Source organism: Ranitomeya variabilis, chromosome 1, assembly GCF_051348905.1.
Source record: "Ranitomeya variabilis isolate aRanVar5 chromosome 1, aRanVar5.hap1, whole genome shotgun sequence".
Classification (NCBI taxonomy): Eukaryota; Metazoa; Chordata; class Amphibia; order Anura; family Dendrobatidae; genus Ranitomeya; species Ranitomeya variabilis.
This window is the reverse complement of record NC_135232.1, coordinates 530,712,937-530,732,011: the sequence shown is the minus strand read 5'-3', so window position 1 is coordinate 530,732,011 and position 19,075 is coordinate 530,712,937.

The following is a 19,075-nucleotide window of genomic DNA, read 5'->3' as shown; positions in this document are numbered from 1 at the left end:
CACAGCGCAGAGCCACGCAGTACACAGCGCAGAGCCGTGCAGTACACAGCGCAGAGCCGCGCAGTACAAAGCGCAGAGCCGTGCAGTACACAGCGCAGAGCCGCGCAGTACACAGCGCAGAGCCGCGCAGTACACAGCGCAGAGCCGCGCAGTATAAAGCGCAGAGCCGCGCAGTATAAAGCGCAGAGCCGCGCAGTACACAGCGCAGAGCCGCGCAGTACACAGCGCAGAGCCGTGCAGTACACAGCGCAGAGCCGCGCAGTATAAAGCGCAGAGCCGTGCAGTACACAGCGCAGAGCCGCGCAGTACACAGCGCAGAGCCGTGCAGTACACAGCGCAGAGCCGCGCAGTATAAAGCGCAGAGCCGTGCAGTACACAGCGCAGAGCCGTGCAGTACACAGCGCAGAGCTGCGCAGTACACAGCGCAGAGCCATGCAGTACACAGCGCAAAGCCGCGCAGTATAAAGCGCAGAGCCGCGCAGTATAAAGCGGAGAGCCGCGCAGTACACAGCGCAGAGCCGAGCAGTACACAGCGCAGAGCGCGCAGTAGACAGCGCAGAGCCGTGCAGTACAGAGCGCAGAGCCGCACAGTATAAAGCGCAGAGCCGCGCAGTATACCGCGCAGAGCCGTGCAGTACACAGCGCAGAGCCGCGCAGTACACAGCGCAGAGCCGCGCAGTACACAGCGCAGAGCCGCGCAGTACACAGCGCAGAGCCGCGCAGTACACAGCGCAGAGCCGAGCAGTACACAGCGCAGAGCCGCGCAGTACACAGCGCGGAGCCGCGCAGTACACAGCGCAGAGCCGCGCAGTATACAGCGCAGAGCTGCGCAGTACACAGCGCAGAGCCGCGCAGTACAGAGCGCAGAGCCGCACAGTATAAAGCGCAGAGCCGCGCAGTACACAGCGCAGAGCCGCGCAGTACACAGCGCAGAGCCGCGCAGTACACAGTGCAGAGCCGCACAGTACACAGCACAGAGCCGCGCAGTACACAGCGCAGAGCCACCCAGTATACAGCGCAGAGCCGCGCAGTACGCAGCGTAGAGCCACGCAGTATGCAGCGCAGAGCCGCGCAGTATACAGCGCTGAGCCGCGTAGTATACAGCGCAGAGCCCCGCAGTATACAGTGCAGAGCCCCGCAGTATACAGCGCAGACACGCGCAGTACACAGCACGGACACGCGCAGTACACAGCGCAGAGCCGCGCAGTACACAGCACAGAGCCGCGTAGTATACAGCGAAGAGCCACGCAGTATATAGCGCAGAGCCGCGCAGTACAAAGCGCAGAGCTGCGCAGAGCTGCGCAGAGCTGCGCAGTATACAGCGCAGAGCCGCGCAGTATACAGCGCAGAATGCGCAGTACACAGTGCAGAGCCGCGCAGTACACAGCGCAGAGCCGTGCAGTACACAGCGCAGAGCCGCGCAGTACACAGCGCAGAGCCACGCAGTATACAGCGCAGAGCCGCGTAGTATACAGCGCAGAGCCGCGTAGTATACAGCGCAGAGCCGCGTAGTATACAGCACAGAGCCACGCAGTATACAGCGCAGAGCCACGTAGTTATACTGCCCAGTCACGTAGTATATTGTCCAGTCACATAGTATACTGCATATCCCTGTTAAAAAAAAAAAGAATTAAAATAAAAAAGTTACATACTCACCTCCTGGAGCGGCCGGTATCTGATGGTTGTTGCACCTCCTAGAGCGGCTGGTACACGATGCTTGTTGCACCTGGAGTGGCCGGTACCCGATGCTTGTTGCGCGCTCCGGTCCCAAGAGTGCATTGCGGTCTCACGAGATGATGACGTAGCGGTGTTGTGAGACAGAAAGATGGAAGTGCCCTTAGATAATTAGATAGTAGATTACCCCGCTCACCAATTCGGAACCCGAGAGGCCCGGCCCACCAAATCGGACCCCGAGGGGCCCGGCCCACCAAATCGGACCCAGAGTGACCCCGCCCCCTAAATCAGACCCAGAGTGACCCCGCCCACCAAATCGGACCCAGAGTGGCTCCGCCCACCAAATCGGACCCAGAGTGACCCCTTCCACCAAATCAGACCCAGAGTGACCCCTTCCACCAAATCGGACCCAGAGTGACCCCTTCCACCAAATCGGGCCCAGAGTGACCCCGCCCACCAAATCGGACCCAGAGTGACCCCACCCACCAAATCGGACCCTGAGGTGCCCAGCCCACCAAATCAGACCCTGAGGTGCCCAGCCCACCAAATCGGACCGAGTGACCCCACCCACCAAATTGGTCCCTAAGGTGCCCCGCCCACCAAATCGGACCCAGAGTGGCTCCGCCCACCGAATCGGACCCAGAGTGGCCGCGCCCACAGAATCGGACCAAAAGTGACCCCGCCCACCGAATCGGACCTAGATTTACCCCGCCCACAAAATCAGACCCAGATTGACCCAACCCACCAAATCGGACCGCCTGAGGGGCACCCAAGTGTGAAAGTCTTGCAGGGGCAGCCCGGGCACCATTCCAAAGCACTATCTGTAGTTCCTTCAGGATCTCTTTTATTTATAAAAAATACAAAACACAAACAAAAACAGAAATACACAACATATCTTACAAAAATAAAACCAGCATTTAAGAATTCTTTTTCCCACGCCTCAGAGTCTCTTAACTTTGCAGCTTTAGGAAACCCCCAGCAGGAAAATCATCACATCCATTTTTCCTATCCAATAGACAAAATTTAAAGTAAAGAAAAATTCATTCGCACATACACTCACACATACACTCACACTCCCCACTATTTAATACATATATACATATAAAACTAGAAAAGAAAATTTGGCCCATGCTGCCCAAAAAATAAAAGAAAAAGCCAACCTAGCTAAACAAACTTAACACTCTAAACAGTCTATAACACTCTAAACACAGCAATTAAATTTTTTTTTTTTTTTTTAATTTATTTTATTTTTTATTTTTATTTTTATTTATTTTTTTTTTTATTTATTTTTTTTTTTTTATTTTTTTTATTTTTTTTTTTTTTTTCCCTCCACCCACACTGCCACCACGGGTCCATGCAAGTTCATGCCCTCTGAAAAATACACCACACTTTTTCCTCCGGGTCCATGAAAGTTTCCATGCCCTTATATTGTTTCCAGGGTCCATATGCCCTTATGCAACCCCCCAACAAACACCCCCCACCCAACCTAAACTACACCCCCCACAACATACTAACTATACATACCACAAGATAAAATACAGACATACAAAATTTTATTTACAGATCATAACTTTACTAACACAACATCAAAATACCACAATACCAAAACAACAGCTTTAACCTGTAAGGCCCAAGTTCGGCACCTTCAAGCCCGATATCCATTAATTCTACCAGAAACAAAACAAAAAGACTAAGCGTGCCACACATCAGCCCACCACCAGGGAATAGGAGTCTAAAGAGGCCCTGACCCTAACACCGACACAAACACCCTGTCCCTACTCAACTAAAACTGCCCCTCAAAAAGCTGACCCTATCTGTCCCTACATGCCCCTACCTATCCCTACTCTACCTAACTTAACAATACTAACTATCTACCTATCCCTAGACTGTCCCTCCCTGTCCCTATCTATCCCTATATAACTGTCCCTCAACACCCCACACCACCTTATCCTTCCCTCTCCCAGTCACACAACCAATCTGTCCCTAGAGTAAGAAGAGAAACCCCTCCAAAAGTGAAGAGGCCCTCTTCCCACCCAGCCTCCCAAACACCTAGGAAGCCCCTAATCACTCAACCAAGCTTTCCCTCGGGTACGTATTAAAAGGAGAGACCCCTCCAAAGCCAAGAGGCCCTCCTCGCACCCAGCCTCCCGAACTCCAAAGAGCGCACCTTACCCAGGTCACCCAAGATGTTACTAACCACCTCATCCCGGGGGAGGGTTTTATGCTGTATTGAAACTAGGCACCGTGCATTCCAGGTGTAGAACCTAACAACTACACTAACTAGGAATAAAGTGCCCCGATCTCGGCCACCAAGGGATCTGAATGCCCCATAAGCCCACTCCGGATAGGAAAGGGATGCCAACCTAGGCCAGCCTATGGAAGCACCCACCCGGTTATAGACCCCTGTATTAAAGGGACACTGAAGGAGGAAGTGCTCCATGCTTTCCAGCGTGTCGCCACACTCTTCACGGGGACAACCCCGATCATCAGAGTTCCTGAACTTCAGATTGTCCCTCACATACAGCCTCCCATGGAAGCAGCGCCAGGCCAAGTCCCAAAACTTCGAGGGGATCCGTGGAGAATTTAACAACCCGAGCCCCCCCTCCAGATCCCGGCCTGGGCAATCTCTGAGCACCAGGGGCTTCTGGAAATGGGTCAACAGGACCCTACTGTCAAGGGATTTCCTCGACATGGTCCTGATTTCCCACATTCCCAGACCCCACCGGCGGATCACCTTCAGAGCCGGGGTAGCATAAGCCGGGAGATGTCCATGTGGTGTTCGTAGGTCCTTCACCTGCCCTCCTGTCTCCCATTCCTGGAAGAAAGGCCGAAACCATCCCCTGCAGGAGAATACCCACGGAGGAGCCCTCTCTGTCCAGAGGTTGGCAATGTTGGTCTTAAGAAAGGTGTTCACTAAGAACACCACTGGGTTGACCATACCCAACCCACCTAGTCTCCTCGTGCGGTACGTGACCTCCCTCTTGATTAGGTTAAGCCTGTTCCCCCATAACAGTTGGAAGAACAGGCTATAGACCCGCGTCCAGAGAGATTCCGGCAAGATGCAGACACTGCCCAAGTAAATTAACAAAGGAAGCAAATAACCCTTGGCCAAGCTGACCCTTTCCCTCAGGGTTAAAGACCAACCCTTCCACTGGTCCACCTTCTGGGCGGCAATCTTGAGCCTGCCTTCCCAATTTTGTTGGGGATAGTCCCCTGGGCCAAAATTGATGCCTAAGATCTTAGCGGAGGACTGGGGCCCTGGAAGGGTGTCCGGGAGATCAAAACTTGGATCTCCCCCTCCCAGCCAGAGACTCTCGCACTTTTCCCGGTTGATCATGGACCCGGATGCCTCCGAGTAGCGCACGACCTCAGACATGACCCAATCCGCCTCCTCTCTCGAGGATACAAAAAGGGAGACATCATCGGCGTACGCTACCACCCTCAGAGTGGCCCCCGGCTCCGCCCGGTCCATCCCGACTCCCACCAACGGTCCATGATCTACCCTCCTTAAGAAGGGATCGATCGCAAACACGTATAAAAGTGGGCTCAGAGGACAGCCCTGACGGACCCCGGAGCTCACCTCAAAAGAGTGACCAACCCAACCGTTCACGAGCGGGAAAGTCTCAGCCCCCTCATACAAGGTCTTTAACCAATTGACAAACCTCCCCGGCAGACCATACCTCAGAAGGACAGACCAGAGGTACTCATGATCCACCCGGTCAAAAGCCTTTGCCTGGTCTAAGGACAGCAAGTACCCCTTCCAGCGACCCGCAATGCCCTGCTCCACTGCCTCTCGGACACCGAGCACAGCACTAAAAGTACTGCGGCCTGGAACAGAACAGTGCTGAGCCCCCGAAAGGAGCCGGGGTGCAAACTTCACCAGCCGATTAAACAACACCTTTGCCAGAATCTTTCGGTCCGTATCGAGGAGCGCTATGGGACGCCAATTCTCGATACGGGACGAGTCCTTACCCTTTGACAAAATAATCAGGGCCGACTTCCTCATTGAACTGGGAAGAGCACCCGAGGAGAGGCACTCATTAAACACCTCAGTCAAGAGGGGGACCAAGGAGTCCCTAAAAGTCTTGTAAAACTCGGATGTTAAGCCATCCGGACCTGGCGATTTTTTGGGCCGGAGCCCATCAATGGCCAGTCTCACTTCCTCTTCCCTGATTACCTCGGCCAAAACATAAAGAGAGGGGTCATCTCCTGGCTCAGGAACAGTTTCAGCCAGGAAAGCCGACATCCCATCTCGATCCAGATCCCTCTTCCTCAAGAGGCGTGAGTAAAAGGACCTGACCACCTCCAGGATCCCTGATTTGGATCTGTTCAGGGAACCCGTACTATCGATCAGTCCTGTCACCACCTTACAATTCACTGACATCTTACAGTTTCTGTAAGGGTCGGGCGAGCGGTACTTCCCGAAATCCCTCTCAAAAACCAAAGATGCGTGCCTATCATACTGACACCCCTTGAGCAAAGATTTCACTCTGGAGATTTCCTCTCGGTCACCTCCAGTCGAGACGAGCTGCTCGAGTTTCCTCCTCAGGTCTTGATACAAGCGATGCCTGTTCAGACTTCTGAGGCTCGAGAGCTGACGGAAGAACCCCGCCACCCTTTTCTTGAAGATCTCCCACCACTCAGACTTAGTACTACAGAGATCCAAAAGCGGTACCTGGCTCTGAAGAAAAGCCTCAAAGGATTGTCTCACCTCCGCCTCTTCCAGAAGGGATGAATTCAGCTTCCACAGCCCTCTTCCCATCCGGGGGGTCTCTGTAACATTCAGAGAAAAGAAAATTAAACAGTGATCGGAGAACTCCACCTCAACGGCGGACACTGCAGAAAAGATGGCGTCCTCCTTCAAAAAAAACCTGTCTATTCTAGACCTACTGCTACCTCTATGAAAGGTGAAACCCTCGTGACCTGGGGTGTGCCGTATGTGGACATCCACCAGGCGAGCTTCACTAGCTAGACTATTTAGGGCTATGCTATCATAAGCCAGGCGGCCTCCGGGACCTCCCCTATCACGGGATCTCGTAATGGTGTTGAAATCCCCACCGAAGACCACCTGCCGGCTCGTAAAAAGAAAGGGCTTGATCTTCATGAAGAGACATTTACGGTCCCACTTAGATTGTGGGCCATAGATGTTTATGAGCCGAAGCTCCTGTCCCCTCATGAAGATGTCTAAGACCAGGCACCTCCCCATTTCTATCTCAATAACCCGTCGGCATTCCACCTCAGCGGTCTTAAAAAGGACCGCCACCCCGCTATACGGCTCGGCCGCAAGAGACCAGTATGAGGGCCCACACCTCCACTCCTTTTTTGCCTTGTGGATGACCCCCATGTCCGTTAGTCTGGTCTCCTGCAAAAACAAAATTTCAGCCTCAATTCGGGTGAAAAAATCAAAGGCCGCAAATCTAGCCGCATCAGACTTTATGCTGGCGACATTAATCGACGCCAGAGTCAACGGGGAGAGTTCAGCCATCATGGGTGATTGAGTTAGACAGCCTTCTTCTTCCCCACCCCATCCTCTTTACCTCTCCCCCCCGAAGAAGGGACTGGGTCAGACATGTTCTTCCTCTTTAAAGAGGATGAGGTATCCATTTTATTTTTGGTATCCTCGCCTCTGGGTTCCGGGTCAGTCCCCCCCCCAGAGGAAACAACGTCCTCCGGAGGACAGACTGCGCCGCCCCCCGAAAGCCCCCCAGGTGCCGCCCCCGGTCCCTCACCCCCGACCTCCGGCTCAGCAGAGTCCTCGAGGGCTTGGAACCGGTTGGAGAGGGCAATCAGAGGGGAGCCGGTGAGCCCTTCCGTTGGCACAACCACGGTCAGGGGAGGGGGCGAAGGACCAGAAGGCTTAGTAACCTTCCTTTTCTTCTTCCCCCCTTTTTTGGTACGATGTTTCTCACCCTGTTTTACTGTCGGCTGATCCGTGACCTCCTCATCCACACTTTCATACTGGGAGGAGTTGTCGGAGTCAGCCCTGTTATCCTCCCTCTCCATCCTCCTGATCTCCTCGCACACTTCCGCCTCCCCCGGGGCCTCAGTGACAACAGCCGATGCCTCAGAGGGGGGAGCAGACATTACCCCAGTTGCCTGAGGCTCTCCCTGCCCCCCACCCCCGCGGCGCCTTTCCTGCCTCCTTTGGTAGGCAGGATTCCGGGCTCTGTCTCTCTTCACCGACCCCTCAGCCCCTCCCCCGCCGCTACCACCTACCGCGGCAGAGGTCGAACCGCCAGAGGTTTCCCCCTCACGGCCTCCCCCCACCCGGCCAGCAGCAGAATTGGAGAAAGAGCGAGGGCAGCGGCTGTACGGGTGACCCAGATCACCACACAGGTTACACCGAATATCCTTACAGGATGCAGCGAGATGGCCTACCCCGCCACACAAGGCACATTTCTGCACCTTGCAGCTTGCGCTGAAGTGGCGGGGATCACCGCACCTGTGACAGACCTTCGGCTGCCCCTGATAGAAGATCAGGATCCGGTCCCTTCCAATGAACGCAGAGGAAGGGATGTGGGTGACCGTACCCCCTGAGACCTTCAACTTCATCATGAAGGTCCAGCCCCCTGACCAAATACCAAATTCGTCCAGATTTTTTTTTGGGACGTCCGTGACTTCCCCATAGCGGGAAAGCCACGTCAGAATGTCAACACCAGAGAGTGACTCGTTACATGTTACAACGGTCACCCTCTTCACGCCATTTTGGCGAGATACCGCTTGCACAGCGAAATCTCGCCAGCCGGGCTCCCCCTTCACCAGCTCGTAATTCGACCAAAAGAGCTCAAGCCCCTCTGGCCGCACGAAACTGATGTCAAAGAAGAGGGTGGCCGCAGGATGAATCAGGGCAAAGATATCAACTACCCCAAAGCCCATCTTCATGAGGAGCTCCACCACCCTGCTCCTGGGTGGGCAAGCTTCACTGCCCCTCCAGCGAAGACGGACTACATTCCTCCTCGCCACCCCCTGCCCGGCTGTCGGGAGGGACCATACAGTTTCCCCTTCCCTTTTATCTTGGAAGGCGGCCAGGCCATGTCTCTCCAGCCAGAAAGACAGGTCCACCTCTCTTCCCTCTACCATGATCGACCGCTCTCCGTTTTTTAGGGCTTCCAGAAAACGGCGCTGCAAAACGCCGTCCCCGGAACCCAGAGGCGAGGAGACCCCCCGATCCCCCCGTGAACCCCCTGGAGCCCCAGCCACCACCCTCGCAAAAGAAAGGGGGAGGGGAGCGACTGGGGGGGCAGATGGACCAGCCTCCCCCCCACCCCCCGCACCGCCATCTATACCACCAACATCCGTACCGCCATCCGCACCATTCACACCTTTCGCACTTGCAACACTTGTGACACCATTCATACCCTCCCCCACATCCCCAGCACACAACACACCATCCATACCGTCATTCATTTCCACATTCGCCACGGCCACATTTATCCCAGTATCATTTTTATTAACAATCAGATGTTTTTTTTTTTCCCTAACCTTCCTTCCTGCTGGGGGCTCCTGCTGCACACTTCCTGGTGCAGCACATACTGTCGTCCCCAGGGGTGCCGCTGCCCCTTTAAGGCCCGCAGAGCAGTGCTCAACAGTCACACCGCCCCGCCTGAGCCCAGGAGCAGCAGCATCCCCTGAGCGCTCTGCGGCAGCCGTTTTTTTAACTTTATTACTACTTGGAGCAGGGCCGGACTCTGCCACCGGACCCCGCTCCATACCGGGACCACAGTCAGGACTTTTATCTTCAGGCACCGGAGCCCCCGCACCACCAGATGACGGTAAGTGGGCAGGGGACTCCGGCACCCCTTTGCCGGCTTTAGCTGCCACTGTACTGTTGTTTTTTCGAGTGGGCGGAGCCACTCGCGGCGGACCCGCCGAGGCCACGCCCCCCGCCGACCACAGCACCAGCAGGCGGGGCTGCAGCCGCACAGGCCACGCCCCCACCGCCGGCCGCGATCACAGCGGGGGGTCCCGCGACCACCGAGGCTGCGCCCCCCCCGCCGGCCGCAACCACAGCGGCGGGTGGGACAGCAGCCGAGGAGGGCACACCCCCCCCGCATGCCACAACCACAGCGGGTCGGGCAACACACGGGGAGGCCACGCCCCCCTCACGGACCGCAGGCACAGGCATGGAGGGGACAACTGGGGCCGCAGCTGGGGAAGCCACGCCCCCCGACGCCACCCGCACCGGAGACCCCGGGGCTCGCCCAGGGCCCCCCGCGGTACTGACGCCAAGGGGCACGGCACCCGCACCAGCCGCCACCACCGCTGACCCCCTCAGCACAGGCCACTCCCCCTCGGCGTCCAGCGGCGGCGGGACCTCCGGCACAGACCCATCGCTGGATCTGCGCACAGGGGCACCCGACCTGGCCACGGACACCGCCAGGGGAGCGACCAGCACTTTGCATTGTGCCTTTACTTTAATCGCGCCCTTTCCTGGTCTCCGGGTCCCCAAAAAAGATCCAGCCTTTTGAGCGGATCCGCATGTGGGGGACCCGGACACCCCAGCTCTCGCCGCCGGAGATGCGGCCCCGGCTGCCCACACACCAGGTGCCGGGCCAGCCCCCCCTGCCACAGGGGACTTAGCCCGAGCACCACCACCATTAACCCCGGCACTGCCGGCACCGCACTCCATATCACTGCCCGAATCCGAGACACCACCACCAGGCATGGTGCCCCGATCCGGGCAGACCTTCCTCTCCCCGCTCCCTCGCTGCGGACCCACAACAGGGCCCGAGCCGGGGTGGGTAGCGGGTTCCGCACAACGGGACAGGGGAGCCCCAGGAAGGGGGGCGTAGACAAACTTCTCCACCACTGATGCTTTTGCCTTCTTACGCTTTTTCCCCCTCCCGGTTGCCTCATCCTCGCAGACCTCATCCCCAAACAACAGCTCGCCAAACCGTGCTGGGGACTCGATCTGCCGCACTTGCTGCAGGATGAGGCAGCCCCCCTGACTGCTAGTACCACCGCCATCCTCCCCCTCGCTCCCGCTTTCCTCCGAGTTACTGGAGTCCGACGGGAGGGCCACTTGCTCAGGGGCTATCCCGCTATACGATACCTGGGTGCTGTTATTCCCCAGGCCTTCAGGTGGATATGGCGCAGATGGACCGCCATCTTCCTCCTCTTCCTCCACCTGGTCGGGGTCTCCTGACCCCTCAGGAGACCCACCGGTCATGGCCCTAAACCGGTCGTCATTTCTTAGCTTCTCCTCAAAGGGGCCGCTTCCCGCCAGGATCTCCGCTCTACGGTCTTCCAGGGAGACTATAGACCCCCTCAGCCTCTTCACCGTGGCGGCGACCTCTGCTCTCCTTGAGGCAGGGAGCTTGCACTTAGCAGTTGCCCTGGCTCCCTTCAACTCCTCCCGGAGTATCCTCAGCTGTTTGGCGGCCTCCTCGTATTCGTGGACGTGCGCGCGTATTCGGGAGCCGTAGGTGGTAGTCGGCTCCCCTGCCGCCTTAGAGCCCCATATCTGGGGGCTCACCGCCGCACCTCCACTGGCCGCCTCTCCTCCTCCGGGAGGAGGAACCGCCACGGCCACGGCCTTAGGGGTCCCCGTCTTCTGGGGCCTGCGGCCCCCCGAGCTTTTGCCACTTTTTCCCATGGCTTTTTGGTCCTGGGACTGGCTAGATGGTACACGGGGCTTCTTGGTGATATGCAAGGCCTCCCACCCCCAGCCGGCTTGCACCGGGGGGTGGGAGCCAGGGGCTCAGCCCCGAAGCTCAGTCCCAGGAACAGTCCTTGCTTCCTGGGAAGGGGCAGGCAAAAAGTCCCAGATGAAAAATCTCCCTTCCCAGGAGCACACGGTCCACAGCCAAGCACACAGCCGACCCTCTGTTCAATAGCCACGCCTCTTCCTCTGGAGCCCGAACCGCTAAACTCACAGACTCCAGTGAGGTGTCATTTCGAAGCCAGCGTTCCTGAGAGGTGTGCTAAGTATTTTTCGTGTCGATCGGATTTGTAGTTTTTGCGCAATTTGTGTTTGAAAAAAGTCTTTCAATGCGTTTCAATGGAGAAATTTTCCTATACGTTTATAATGGGCTGGTTTCTGAGGCAATTTCTAAAAATAACTGCCACCTGGCTGATTAGCTCATTGATATGCGCAGTCAGACACAGTTACTATGCCAACTCCTATGAAATCTACATCAGCTCACCAGGTCACAAGTTTTGTCAGATAATATCAGCTCTTAAAGTGACAGTACAGCACAATTCCAAACCACTATCCGTAGTCTTATGATTATTAGACTGTGGCCCGATTCTAACTCATCGGGTATTCTAGAATATGCATGTCCACGTAGTATATTGCACAGCCACGCAGTATACAGTGCAGAGCCGTGCAGTACACAGCGCAGAGCCGCGCAGTACACAGCGCAGAGCCGCGCAGTACACAGCGCAGAGCCGCGCAGTATAAAGCGCAGAGCCGCGCAGTACACAGCGCAGAGCCGCGCAGTACACAGCGCAGAGCCGCGCAGTATAAAGCGCAGAGCCGTGCAGTACACAGCGCAGAGCCGCGCAGTACACAGCGCAGAGCCGTGCAGTACACAGCGCAGAGCCGCGCAGTATAAAGCGCAGAGCCGTGCAGTACACAGCGCAGAGCCGCGCAGTACACAGCGCAGAGCCGTGCAGTACACAGCGCAGAGCCGCGCAGTTTAAAGCGCAGAGCCGTGCAGTACACAGCGCAGAGCCGCGCAGTACACAGCGCAGAGCCGTGCAGTACACAGCGCAGAGCCGCGCAGTATAAAGCGCAGAGCCGTGCAGTACACAGCGCAGAGCCGCGCAGTACACAGCGCAGAGCCGCGCAGTACACAGCGCAGAGCCGCGCAGTATAAAGCGCAGAGCCGCGCAGTATAAAACGCAGAGCCGCGCAGTACACAGCGCAGAGCCGCGCAGTACACAGCGCAGAGCCGCGCAGTATAAAGCGCAGAGCCGTGCAGTACACAGCGCAGAGCCGCGCAGTACACAGCGCAGAGCCGTGCAGTACACAGCGCAGAGCCGCGCAGTATAAAGCGCAGAGCCGTGCAGTACACAGCGCAGAGCCGCGCAGTACACAGCGCAGAGCCGTGCAGTACACAGCGCAGAGCCGCGCAGTTTAAAGCGCAGAGCCGTGCAGTACACAGCGCAGAGCCGCGCAGTACACAGCGCAGAGCCGTGCAGTACACAGCGCAGAGCCGCGCAGTATAAAGCGCAGAGCCGTGCAGTACACAGCGCAGAGCCGCGCAGTACACAGCGCAGAGCCGCGCAGTACACAGTGCAGAGCCGCGCAGTATAAAGCGCAGAGCCACCCAGTATACAGCGCAGAGCCGCGCAGTACGCAGCGTAGAGCCACGCAGTATGCAGCGCAGAGCCGCGCAGTATACAGCGCTGAGCCGCGTAGTATACAGCGCAGAGCCCCGCAGTATACAGTGCAGAGCCCCGCAGTATACAGCGCAGACACGCGCAGTACACAGCACGGACACGCGCAGTACACAGCGCAGAGCCGCGCAGTACACAGCGCAGAGCCGCGTAGTATACAGCGAAGAGCCACGCAGTATATAGCGCAGAGCCGCGCAGTACAAAGCGCAGAGCTGCGCAGTATACAGCGCAGAGCCGCGCAGTATACAGCGCAGAACGCGCAGTACACAGTGCAGAGCCGCGCAGTACACAGCGCAGAGCCGTGCAGTACACAGCGCAGAGCCGCGCAGTACACAGCGCAGAGCCACGCAGTATACAGCGCAGAGCCGCGTAGTATACAGCGCAGAGCCGCGTAGTATACAGCGCAGAGCCACGCAGTATACAGCACAGAGCCACGCAGTATACAGCGCAGAGCCACGTAGTTATACTGCCCAGTCACGTAGTATATTGTCCAGTCACATAGTATACTGCATATCCCTGTTAAAAAAAAAAAGAATTAAAATAAAAAAGTTACATACTCACCTCCTGGAGCGGCCGGTATCTGATGGTTGTTGCACCTCCTAGAGCGGCCGGTACACGATGCTTGTTGCACCTGGAGTGGCCGGTACCCGATGCTTGTTGCGCGCTCCGGTCCCAAGAGTGCATTGCGGTCTCACGAGATGATGACGTAGCGGTGTTGTGAGACAGAAAGACGGAAGTGCCCTTAGATAATTAGATAGTAGATTACCCCGCTCACCAATTCGGAACCCGAGAGGCCCGGCCCACCAAATCGGACCCCGAGGGGCCCGGCCCACCAAATCGGACCCAGAGTGACCCCGCCCCCTAAATCAGACCCAGAGTGACCCCGCCCACCAAATCGGACCCAGAGTGGCTCCGCCCACCAAATCGGACCCAGAGTGACCCCTTCCACCAAATCAGACCCAGAGTGACCCCTTCCACCAAATCGGACCCAGAGTGACCCCTTCCACCAAATCGGGCCCAGAGTGACCCCGCCCACCAAATCGGACCCAGAGTGACCCCACCCACCAAATCGGACCCTGAGGTGCCCAGCCCACCAAATCAGACCCTGAGGTGCCCAGCCCACCAAATCGGACCGAGTGACCCCACCCACCAAATTGGTCCCTAAGGTGCCCCGCCCACCAAATCGGACCCAGAGTGGCTCCGCCCACCGAATCGGACCCAGAGTGGCCGCGCCCACAGAATCGGACCAAAAGTGACCCCGCCCACCGAATCGGACCTAGATTTACCCCGCCCACAAAATCAGACCCAGATTGACCCAACCCACCAAATCGGACCGCCTGAGGGGCACCCAAGTGTGAAAGTCTTGCAGGGGCAGCCCGGGCACCATTCCAAAGCACTATCTGTAGTTCCTTCAGGAAATACCCATCTAGTTATTATTATTATTCAGTTCGCACGTAATGCGGCCCGAACCGCTTCACTCACAGACTCCAGTGAGGTGTCATTTCGAAGCCAGCGTTCCTGAGAGGTGTGCTAAGTATTTTTCGTGCCGATCGGATTTGTAGTTTTTGCGCAATTTGTGTTTGAAAAAAGTGTTTCAATGCATTTCAATAGAGAAATTTTCCAATACGTTTATAATGGGCCTGATTTCTGAGGCAATTTCTAAAAATAACTGCCACCTGGCTAATTAGCTCATTGATATGCGCAGTGAGACCCAGTTACTATGCCAACGCCTATAAAGTCTACATCAGCTCACCAGGTCACAAGTTTTGTCAGATAATATCAGCTCTTAAAGTGACAGTACAGCACAATTACAAACCACTATCCGTAGTCTTATGATTATTAGACTGTGGCCCGATTCTAACTCATCGGGTATTGTAGAATATGCATGTCCACGTAGTATATTGCACAGCCACGCAGTATACAGTGCAGAGCCGCGCAGTACACAGCGCAGAGCCGTGCAGTATACCGCGCAGAGCCGCGCAGTACACAGCGCAGAGCCGCGCAGTACACAGCGCAGAGCCGGGCAGTACACAGCGCAGAGCCGCGCAGTACAGAGCGCAGAGCCGCACAGTATAAAGAGCAGAGCCGCGCAGTATACCGCACAGAGCCGCGCAGTACACAGTGCAGAGCCCCGCAGTATACAGCACAGAGCCGTGCAGTACACAGTGCAGAGCCGTGCAGTACACAGCACAGAGCCGCGCAGTATACAGCGCAGACACGCGCAGTACACAGCACGGACACGCGCAGTACACAGCGCAGAGCCGCGCAGTACACAGCGCAGAGCCGCGTAGTATACAGCGAAGAGCCACGCAGTATATAGCGCAGAGCCGCGCAGTACACAGCGCAGAGCCGTGCAGTACACAGCGCAGAGCCGCGCAGTACACAGCGCAGAGCCGCGCAGTACACAGCGCAGAGCCGCGCAGTATACAGCGCAGAGCCGCGTAGTACACAGCGCAGAGCCGCGCAGTATACAGCGCAGAGCCGCGTAGTATACAGCGCAGAGCCACGTAGTTATACTGCCCAGTCACGTAGTATATTGTCCAGTCACATAGTATACTGCATATCCCTGTTAAAAAAAAAAAAAAAGAATTAAAATAAAAAAGTTACATACTCACCTCCTGGAGCGGCCGGTATCTGATGGTTGTTGCACCTCCTAGAGTGGCCGGTACCCGATGCTTGTTGCGCGCTCCGGTCCCAAGAGTGCATTGCGGTCTCACGAGATGATGACGTAGCGGTGTTGTGAGACAGAAAGGCGGAAGTGCCCTTAGACAATTATATAGTAGATTACCCCGCTCACCAATTCGGAACCCGAGGGGCCCGGCCCACCAAATCGGACCCCGAGGGGCCCGGCGCACCAAATCGGACCCAGAGTGACCCCGCCCACCAAATCGGACCCAGAGTGACCCCGCCCACCAAATCGGACCCAGAGTGGCTCCGCCCACCAAATCGGACCCAGAGTGACCCCTTCCACCAAATCAGACCCAGAGTGACCCCTTCCACCAAATCAGACCCAGAGTGACCCCTTCCACCAAATCGGACCCAGAGTGACCCCGCCCACCAAATCGGACCCAGAGTGACCCCACCCACCAAATCGGACCCTGAGGTGTCCAGCCCACCAAATCAGACCCTGAGGTGCCCAGCCCACCAAATCGGACCGAGTGACCCCACCCACCAAATTGGTCCCTAAGGTGCCCCGCCCACCAAATCGGACCCAGAGTGGCTCCGCCCACCGAATCGGACCCAGAGTGGCCGCGCCCACAGAATCGGACCAAAAGTGACCCCGCCCACCGAATCGGACCTAGATTTACCCCGCCCACAAAATCAGACCCAGATTGACCCAACCCACCAAATCGGACCGCCTGAGGGGCACCCAAGTGTGAAAGTCTTGCAGGGGCAGCCCGGGCACCATTCCAAAGCACTATCTGTAGTTCCTTCAGGAAATACCCATCTAGTTCTTCTTATTATTCAGTCCGCAATTAATGCGGCCCAAACCGCTGCACTCACAGACTCCAGTGAGGTGTCATTTCGAAGCCAGCGTTTCTGAGAGGTGTGCTAAGTATTTTTCGTGCCGATCGGATTTGTAGTTTTGGCGCAATTTGCATTTGAAAATATTGTCACAATGTGTTTCAATAGGGAAATTTTCCCATAAGGTATAATGGGCTGATTTCTGAGGCAATTTAAAAATAACTGCCAACTGCCACCTGGCTGATTAGCTCATTGATACGTGCAGTTAGACCCAGTTACTATGCCAACGCCTACGAACTCTTCATGACCCCACTAGGACACAGGTTTTGGCAGATAATATCAGCTCTTAAAGTGACCCGCCCACCAAATTGGCACCTGAGGTGCCCAGCCCAACAAATCGGAACCCGAGAGGCCCCGCCCATCAAATCGGACCCAGCGTGACCCCGCCCACCAAATCGGACCCAGCGTGACCCACCCACCAAATCGGACCCAGAGTGACCCCGCCCACCAAATCGGTTCCTGAGGTGCTCCGCCCACCAAATCGGACCCAGAGTGACCCCGCTCACCAAATCGGACCCTGAGTGACCCCGCCCACCAAATCTATCCCTGACTGGCTCCGCCCACCAAATCGGCCCCTGAGGGGCCCCGCCCACCAAATCGGACCCAGAGGGGCCCCGCCCACCAAATCGGACCCAGAGTGGTCCTGCCCACCAAATCGGCCCCTGAGGGGCCCCGCCCACCAAATCGGCCCCTGAGGGGCTCCGCCCACCAAATCGGACCCTGAGGGGCCCCGCCAACTAAATCGGACCCAGAGTGGCCCCGCCCACCAAATCGGCCCCTGAGGGGCCCCACCCACCAAATCGGACCCAGAGTGGCCCCACCCACCAAATCGGACCCAGAGTGGCCCCGCTCACCAAATCGTCCCCTGAGGGGCCCCGTCCACCAAATCAGCCCCTGAGGTGCCCCGCCCACCAAATCGATCCCTGAGGTACCCCGCCCACAAAATCGGACCCAGAGTGACCCCGCCCACCAAATCGGCCCCTGAGGGGCCCCGCCCACCAAATCGGCCCCTGAGGGGCCCCGCCCACCAAATCGGCCCCTGAGTGACCCCGTCCACCAAATCAATCCCTGAGGTACCCCGCCCATAAAATCAGACCCAGAGTGACCCCGCCCACCAAATCGGCCTGAGGGGCCCCGCCCACCAAATCGGCCCCTGAGGGGCCCCTCCCACCAAACAGGCCCCTGAGGTGCCCCGCCCACCAAATCGGACCGAGTGGCCCCGCCCACAAAATCGGCCCCTGAGGGGCCCCGCCCACCAAATCGGCCCCTGAGGGTCCCTGCCCACCAAATCGACTCCTGAGGGTCCCCACCCACCAAATCGACCCCTGAGGGTCCCCGCTCACCAAATTGGCTCCTGAGGGGCCCCGCCCACCAAATCGGTCCCTGAGGGTCCCCGCCCACCAAATCGGTCACTGAGGGTCCCCGCCCACCAAATCGGTCCCTGAGGGTCCCCGCCCACCAAATCGGACCCAGAGTGGCCTCGCCCACCAAATCGGACCCAGAGTGGCCCCGCCCACCAAATCGGACCCAGAGTGGCCCCGCCCACCAAATCAGACCCAGAGTGGCCCTGCCCACCAAATCGGAAGCAGAGTGGCCCCGCCCAACAAATCGGAAGCAGAGTGACCCCGCCCACCAAAAATGATCCCTGAGGTACCCCGTCCACCAAATCGGCCCCTGAGGTGCCCCACCCACCAAATCGGACCCAGAGTGGCTCCGCCCACCAAATCGGACCCAGAGTGGCCCCGCCCACCAAATTGGACCCAGAGTGGCCCCGCCCACCAAATTGGACCCAGAGGGGCCCCGCCCACCAAATCCTCAACCCTGAGGGGCACCCAAGTGTGAAAGTCTTGCAGGGGCAGCCCGGGCACCATTCCAAAGCACTATCTGTAGTTCCTTCAGGAAATACCCATCTAGTTCTTCTTATTATTCAGTCCGCAATTAATGCGGCCCAAACCGCTGCACTCACAGACTCCAGTGAGGTGTCATTTCGAAGCCAGCGTTTCTGAGAGGTGTGCTAAGTATTTTTCGTGCCGATCGGATTTGTAGTTTTGGCGCAATTTGCATTTGAAAATATTGTCACAATGTGTTTCAATAGGGAAATTTTCCCATAAGGTATAATGGGCTGATTTCTGAGGCAATTTAAAAATAACTGCCAACTGCCACCTGGCTGATTAGCTCATTGATACGTGCAGTCAGACCCAGTTACTATGCCAACGCCTACGAACTCTTCATGACCCCACTAGGACACAGGTTTTGGCAGATAATATCAGCTCTTAAAGTGACCCGCCCACCAAATTGGAACCTGAGGTGCCCAGCCCAACAAATCGGAACCCGAGAGGCCCCGCCCATCAAATCGGACCCAGTGTGACCCCGCCCACCAAATCGGACCCAGCGTGACCCACCCACCAAATCGGACCCAGAGTGACCCCGCCCACCAAATCGGTTCCTGAGGTGCTCCGCCCACCAAATCGGACCCAGAGTGACCCCGCTCACCAAATCGGACCCTGAGTGACCCCGCCCACCAAATCTATCC